Source organism: Morone saxatilis, unplaced genomic scaffold (assembly GCF_004916995.1).
Source record: "Morone saxatilis isolate NCDOM2014 unplaced genomic scaffold, NCSU_SB_2.0 Contig11, whole genome shotgun sequence".
Taxonomy (NCBI): domain Eukaryota; kingdom Metazoa; phylum Chordata; class Actinopteri; family Moronidae; genus Morone; species Morone saxatilis.
The window spans coordinates 17218679-17227533 of NW_023339663.1; positions in this window are offsets into that span (position 1 = coordinate 17218679).

Genomic DNA, 8855 nt, shown 5'->3' on the forward strand with positions numbered 1-8855 from the left:
TGTGTGTGTGTGTGTAATGATGATAATGTTGAGTCCCCGTCCTGTTTGGACCCTCAGATGTCCGGTTACAGTGCACAGGCATCATACTAATGCAGGGTGACCGGGGGCTGTCTCCTGCGACGAAACCCCAAAGCTGTCCTCATCAATGCCATGTCAAAGAAATATGAAAACAAACACCCAGACCGCCGCGACTCCCCTCAGTAAATGGGAAAGCCCTTCTGATCTCAAATGAGGGGTTAAATACTGTGTTGGATACTGGAAAGTATAATCTCACCTAACCCGACTGTACCTGCCCTGTGTGTAATGGAAGGAATACAGTTTACTCCCCTTTTAGAGTCTGATATAAACATATGTTTTATAATATTTCCACCTGGTTACATAAGAAAATAATTGTTTTGTGTAGATGATTGTTTCCTGTTTATATCTCGTGTTGTGATGCATCATGTTTAATATGTTTTAATAGAATATTACGTCCATGCGTAAACGACTGTGTGCGTCTTGGTTTGTGAGCTCCCCTATTTTTTTTCTTTCTTTTCTTTTTTTTTGCACTAACGCAGGAGGAGGGTTGCATCTGTTAGGGTCCAATGTTAGTCTTAATTACTGGCCTTCATGTTCTCCATGGCCCTCAACCGTCTTTAATTAAAACCTTGATTATGGGGGAGGAGGTCTCGGGCAAGACTATTACCAGATGGGTTTCCAGCAATAATAATAAAGACTTTATCCGCTGCCGCTGCTGCTGCTGCCTGTGTGCCATAAAGCGCAGAGCTCGCTGCCCGTCCATATCAAAGCACAGCGAGCAGAAAGAGGCTGTTAATTACGCCGGTAATTACTTGTCTAATTACGGTTCGTTTGTGATTAGATTTAGAAACGTTTCGTGGTCCATACAGAGGCTTTCTGTAGCCAGTATGTAGGATTAACACTGTATGGGCTGAAATGTAGTGTGTATCCACAGCGGGGTGCTGCTGAATAACCGGCCTATAAGGGATGGAGTGAATAAGATCAATAGTGAAGCACTGACCCGAAACTTATCTTTATTTTTCTCAGAGAAGTGCTCAATAATCTGTATGCTCAAGGTAAAACAAAGTGCCTTCTGACTGAGTCACAAACATGTTGTCAAACACAGATTTCACTGCTTTCCTTTCTCGCCTTTTTGTCTGCGTTATATTTAGCGCGTTATTTCTAACCATTGCCTTCAGAGTCTAGGTTCCAAAGCTTTCTCAAAAGTAGCGAAGAGGTCAGCTTATGTCACATTTTAACGACGAGCTTTTTCGTGACCTTTGTAATCCTCTGGATCCCCATCTAACTCATATTTTCGGTGTTAAAAGGGGGAGGGAAAAAAAAGTCAAATCAATAATGCATCCTGACATCTTCTGCGGAATTGCATATTAACGATTTAAGATTCGCCACATTATGAATATATCTTGCCAATGGTCTGAAAGTCATTATGAGTGCGCACAGGCAGGCTGCCGCTTTTATATTCAAGACAGGGAAACTTGCAAATAACAATCAGTTCAATTATCCTCAAAATATTTACTGCAGGATAGGATTTGTCATCCAGACACAGAGAAGGAGGGAATGGACGAGAAGTGATTTCTTGCTGCACTATGTGCGTCCATTTTCCAGACGGTTTGTCGTCGTTATTGCCTGATTTAGTGTGTGTTGTTTTACATAGCCCAGTTATCTGTGTGAGTTCACGTACAGCAGTTGTGCCGCTGCATCCATTTATACGTATCACACAGATCTGCGTTGAGTTTGTCACATTTGCTGTTTTATGTTCTGTCTCCTCTCTTGCTTGGAGCTATAGGCTTGTTGGTATAAGGTCCCACTGGCCTGTGCGCAATACTAGCGTCACGTGCTTGTTTATTTGGGCATTTGTTATATATATTTTTGGGCACTTTTGCGCAAATCTATCTATCTATCTATCATCTCGGTCTATCTATCTATCTGTCTATCTGTCTATCTGTCTATATGTCTATCTGTCTGTCTGTCTCACCCCCTAGGTGCTACAGTATGTGGCCATGTGTACAGCGGTGCCGACTGTGTATAATTACCTCTCCTTCTTGGATCCCCTCTCGTTGCTCCTCTGCAGCAGGTGCTCCGGCCTCTCTGACCCTGCACAGAAACGTACCAGAGGCCAGGTGATGACATTAGTGAAATGATGTCTATTTTTACGCGCGCATCCCGCCCCATCCATCAGGAGAGAAAGGAGCGGGTCCTAATGAGATCTTTACAAATGCCATCGCATCACCTGCCACTCACCGCGCTTGTTGAATCGTGGTGAGGTGAGACTCTGCGCAGAGTAATGAATTGTTTCCATCATCTGGTGGAGGTGACATCCGGAACACTCCCTTTTTAGGCTGACGTGCTAGGCTATAATTATGATTTTAATTAATATTCATCATAGCGAGTAAAGCGTTTCAGTGTAAACGAGGCTGTGGGGAAAGGACTCCTGCATTGGTTGTTGTTTGCAGTGTGATGTCCATTATTTTTGTCTGTCAAAATTCTTAATTTGTGTCTAAATTCTGTCCTCAGATCCCCCAGCTCATTTGAACACAACGTTTGCCAGGCTTATTTATTTATCCTCTGGGAGAAAAACATGCTGCTTCCAGTCATTCTGAGTCAGCTGATTACACAGAGAGCATCATTATGAGCACACAGAAGCCAGAAAGTAAGGGCAGATCGTCACGGGTCTTCCACAGCTGTTTACAATGGAAGATCATCAAATAAATTAACGAATATATATTATCAAATGAATACAAACGGGTAGAAAAACCCCTGCTTTTTAAAGCAGCAATGTTTTAGTTAGAGCCCAGCATCAGCTCTGCCCTGGGGATTATGTATCATGACCATATCTACCATACCGTGTGTTGGCTATATCGCACATCATGAATTACACAGAAGAATGCACAACCTCAGCGCTCAACGTTATTCACCAAAAAAAAAAAAAATCAGCCGGATCACAGCCCTGATAGGGAAACCCTTTCAGTGAAGACCACTGCAAAGGTTGTGACAGGAGACGAGAGGCGCATTTCATCTGAACATTGACACCTGAGAAATAAGTGGCACATTGGAGCAAGACAAATATTAAGTAGTCTACTGATTCACAGCACAGCACTCCTCACGCTACTTAGAAGACGTTAATAATAGTGTTAAATCTTACATGTAAATACGACTTATTAGTTCATCTTTTGAGTCTGGCTTTAAGGTGAAAATATACTCTGGTGTGCTCATTACATAAAAAGTCAGCATAAAGAGACACTATTATTTCCAATGTAAGGCAGATCTTTGATTTATTGGCCACTTAACGGGTGATTTGTAAAAATCTGGTAAAATGTAAAAAAGATGTGCTCTGAAAAAGACCTTTTCACAGATTCTGACTAAACTGAACACATGCCAATTTTCCTTTAATTATTTCTTAGTCAACTTCAGTCTAATTGCTCGTTGAAAGTAACAACACAAAGTCCAAGGTCGAGTTGGTCTGTTGACTACAAATCATAGGTGTTATATAGATACAATCCTTTTTGGTGGTGCTGAATCCAGGCCAACACCCTTTAGCTGATGCGTAATTTACCTCGCCGTGCGTAATTAACTGCGTCGCCGCCAGACCCCGGTATGTGTAACACTTTATTTTGAACGGTGCAATACGTTTCCATTAAACGTTATTAAAGCGCGGGGAGTGACGAGCTCTCATTTGTCTTGTCAGGACATCTGACAACCTCGTTAGCTCCCATTTTCCCCTGTCAGCTCACAGCGCGACACGGACACTGACTTCAGCCACTCCTGGCAAGCGAGTGATAAATGCGCCTACTCAGCCCTGCGCAAAACAGCAGCATTATTGTTGCCAGCACGAAGCATCAGAATCAATCACAGGCAAGTCTGCTTGGCAGGTGTCAGTCTTACGTTTTTTTTTTTAAATCCAGCCCACTGTCAATCTTTAATCTAATTTAAAGGGTCATAGATTTCGGGCATAATATCCCCTCGTTTGGACTTTCTCTCTCCAGTCTGACTCGGCAGACTGACCATGTGCACCACCACCGATATAGCCCGCATTTAGCGCTGCTCAGTAGCAGATTAGAGGTGTCGCAAATGGAATTGTTATGAATATTTGTGAGCAAATGGAGGATCTTGTTATTTTGAAAAAAAAATAAAATAAAAAATGGGAGAAGAACACTTAATGGCATTGGATCTTTCCGCTTGCTGCACTTTCAGATGCAATTGTAGATCGAAGTCAGACTTGTCACGTTGAGCCAAAGTGAATTCCTAACATCCAGGACGTGCCTGTCTACTCCGGACAAATTGCATCCAATCACCCCGGGGGAATTCGGCTAATGTCTCGATCCAGGGCCGGGGAGCATGGAGAGAAAACAAATCAAACTCTGCACACAGAGCGTGTAGGGCTTATTAAAACATTTCACACAGGGGGAGAGAGAGAGAGAGAGAAAGAGAGAGAGAGAGACGAGGAGTCTGTGCATGTGTGTGCAGTGTGTGTGCAGTGTGTGTGGGGGTAATTAAGCTATATTATCTTTGGACACTGTATCTTAAAGTGAAAATGTCAGAGGACCAATCTAAACATCTCTGCGCACTACATGCCTGCTGTTTGAGTGGCAGAGTCAGCAGGAACAGGCCTAAATATTCTACCCACTCCATGCCAGATCAGGTTCAGATTTTATTCACTTTTGGCTTTCTTTGCAGTTTTTACACTAATATCAAGTTGTTTTCTGTCGCGAAAAGAACTTGTGTGCAAGAGTGCACTTCAAAGTCCATAACTTTCTGCATATAACAAAGTTTCAATCAAACTGAGGGCCAATTTCACAGCCAGTTTAAACTTGAAGTTCAGCTCAAACTTACCTCCTCGTCTCCATTGCAATTAATCCTAATTTAGATGGATGAAAGGCAACCCCTTTGAACGCAGCACCAACTCTGCGTGCACCCTCTGCTTTCTGGTAACGTGGTCGGTCCCCTGGACATTTTTCTCTGTCTGCTACAGCGGCAGTAAACAATAAGCTCATGAGGCGTAGTCTATGGTAGCATAATGTTCTGCATGGCTAGAGAGGGGAGGTCGATCATTACACAATTTGTTTCAAATTTGATCAGTCAGAGGCAAGCAAGAGATTGGCATATCCCTGGAAAGCTCGCACAGAGCTCCCTGCAGGTTTTGAGACCTTCTCCACGATCTAAGTTTTAGACATGTTTGTCCGGGCAGGCCTATCCACACAGCCACACCAACATGTTACTGGAAATAATGTCAGATATTGAACTTAGCATATGTATTAGCAGTGAATTTTAAGGGGTTACTTGCAAATATAGGCAAATATATAAATATTTTTTTTAAATAGTATTAGAGTTGCCACATAGTCTCCATATATATCCATAAAAAATGAGACACAACTGTCAACGTAGTTTAGTGTGTGTGTGTGAGAGAGAGAGAGAGAGAGAGAGACAGAGAGAGAGAGAGAGGGGGTGGCGTTGTGCGGCAGCGTGGTGACGGCAGAGGGAAAACCGGCTGGACAGATTTGCGTTTACGCCTGATCTGCTTCTGGAGAGCGGGGCTGTGTGGGAAGGGAAAGGGAGCACCTGGCTCGACCGCTGTATCCCATCTCGTTTTATTGACAGCCTGATAAGCAGGGACCAAGCCGTGCGGTTTCCAGCGCGCATGTCGAGCACCCTGCTGCGTTGCACAGTATCAAGGCCTCTTAATGGCTGTTCCTCCAAATAATGGCCCAAACACAGCCAGTCCTGACTGGCCCGTACCTGCGCTGCCCCGGTCTCTTCCTGAGAGACAAGCGGCGGCGCGGTTGCCCATTTACTCACCAGTCTTGTTCAAATTGACACAAACATCAGAGGTTGTGAAATAGGATTTGAGGCTTTTAGCCTGCCTTAGTAAAAGGGAAGCTGAAGCCCCATTACGAGCTGCGGATGACAACTTTATAGGGCTGTAGAAATAAAAACGTTTCTAGCGTCTGCGGGGTAAAGGAGTGGCTTTGTTAACAACACAATTCATGTTTATGATTACAGTTTTTAATCGTGTGCCGGGAAGTGCTGTAATGGCAGAGCTTTGGAAACGTGGATTCTGCTCAAATACATCACGACAAACAGTGAGAGGCATTTTCATAGGTCTGTTGAATGGGACCTGCCTGCACCTGTTCTGTCCTCACCTGTTGCACACTGAGCATGCTCGGATTTAAGAACACAACAGCAACAACTATGTACTTGATCCTGTCTCAACACCCTATAGTCAGTCTACCCCTGTCTCTTTAGTGGGCTAACTGTTAAACGCAGCTGCTGTTAAGGGGAAAAGGCGGCCACTGTGGGTTTGGTAAAGTTATATGAACAATATGACAAAGCTGGAAAAACTTAGAAACTACCAGGCTACAACATCCAAGTCCATGTTGCATGTTGTTTACATAGAATGAAAAATCTGCTAAGACTCTTTTTTTTAAGTTTCAGGATGAGATCAGAGAGCCTCTCTTTATGTATGACTTTTATTCTTAAAATCACTGGAAACACACTCGTCAACTCAACATGTTTTATTTCTTGAGAAACCATCCTTTAATCCGGGACAACTGGACAGAGTGTGGAATAAAATAAAATAAATAAAATGGAAAAAGAAATGAAATGAAAATAAGATTAAATACAAAATAAAATAAGTTAAAAAATAAAGTACAGCGATAAAACAGGACGTGGTTCCACAGTGAGGTGTCAGTCCCTGCGCACAGCACACACACACACACACACACACACACACTGGGACAGTTAACAGGCCGGTGTGCTCCACATGTACCTTGTGCACTTCCCCATTCTGTGCTCTGTGTCCTGTCCAAGGTATGACGTCGACCCATCGCTCCAGCCAATCACTGCCAACTTTGAGGCTGATGCTGAAGGGAAAGTTGCTGGTAAGAGCCGCAGATTTTTTTTCCCCACTCTCATTGACATTTCAACTCCACGACGGATCCAAAGGTAGATAGATCTTAATCTGGACCTATAAGTTTCTGTCACTGTGACGCGGAGGAGAGATCCGGGGAGGGAAGAACAACTTTATACGCACAGGATACGGCTCAGACGCCTTCTGCTACCTTTCATCCGGTAAGTTTGGACGGACTATTTTAAAACGATTTCTTTTTAAAAAAATATATATTTAAAGATGGAAAATCTAATTTTAGAGGATGTTTAAACAGCCCAAAAGTGCGCACATCTACACCGATCTCCCCAAACTTCAGACTGTATAGAGAAAATGTAATGCAGAAACTTGAGATTGATCGATTGATTGATTGATTGCATGCACACTGATTATAAGCCTGATGCACTGGCAAAGTTACGTACAATTATTAGTTAAACGCTTGCATGTTGCTCTGTGTAGCCCACAGGAGGTGTACACCCACACACACAGTTGAACACGGCGAGCTGACTTCGTTTTTGTTGTCATCTATCACGCACACATACAGCGTGTAATTAGCGATCTTCACCGAGGAATTAAGCGCACGACACTCCTTAAAAAGCGCCTATTATTGTGAGCTTTACGCCGGGGGGAAATTAAAGGCTTCGACCTGTACAGTAAATTGAATCTTTATGGGATTTATTCAGCTATACTCGATCCATCAGCGCGATGGAAATGCTGCTGTCCATCAGCGGAATATTTCAGCCAAACAGGCTCTCCTTCATCGCGCTGCAATCCACGTGTGATTTTTTTTTTTTTTGGCTTAAATGTCGAGTTAAAGAATTTATTGATCGTGTTGTTTAAATAAGAAAAAAAAAAAAAAAGTTTAGACTACAAACTTGCAAAAAAATGAGGGGGTCACATAATTTCAAGCACAACTAAGCATGCAGGAAAATGACGTGCGCCCTGAGGGTTAACACATTGATTCTGGTCTATAAAAAGCATCTGGGCCTTTTTAAATGTGTGCGTCATTTTTAAATATATCTTTTTTCTTAAGTACCACCTCTAATGAGATGAGCTTCCATTTTATTTTTTAAATTTCCCTCGTAAAAGATAAAGATACAATCTGATTTTCAAACTTTGGGAGCCAGACTTTTGGATGTCTCTTGTATGTTTGGGTCCAGTGTTTCTTTCTGTCACGCTTACCGAGCAGCCCTGTGACACCATTAGCCCCCGTGTTTATCCCAGCCTTCAGCCTTTTGCCAGGAGAGGGCTTCTGTGGACTGTAGCTACACCTTCTGTAGGCTACACAGGAAATACTTGATCTTCTTCATGTCCTCCCTCAAACTTCCAAAGATCTGTGCACTATGGAAGTTGAATTAGTTCAATTAAATTGCATGACTGTATTCATCCATCAGCACGTCCTTCCCAGGAGACGGAGGATAGTGCAGCCTAATTCAATTGAAAATACAGAATTTAATTTCACTTAAGGCACAGAGCTTCATTTTGATGGAACATTTTTAAAAAGCCAATCTAAAGTAGATAATTTGTGCTTGTTATGCTTTCTGCAAACATTTCCTCCTTGTACTCCTGAGAAAGCTACAATGATTTCCCCACGCCGTGATGGAGTTATGTTTCCTTATACTTATGTGCTAAGAAATAAGTCGACATTAACACATCCTCTGTTCCGGGACGCGCTGCATGTGCAGCACGCATTAGAAAATAGCAGATTAATGAAATATCCGAGCACAAGTCAAACAAGCATGTGATTGTTTAATTATTGTTGATGAAAACAGAATTACACGTTGTAAAAGTGCAAATAATTTATGCAAATAAACCAGCGATTTCCTCACGAATCTCTTGATAAATGTGACAATCCGAGGCTGTTTGATGAATGACAGGTCATCCCAACAAGAATACAGCCCACAAACTCAAAGCGACATTTAAACATTGTGATTACAAAATGAACAACACCAGTTAA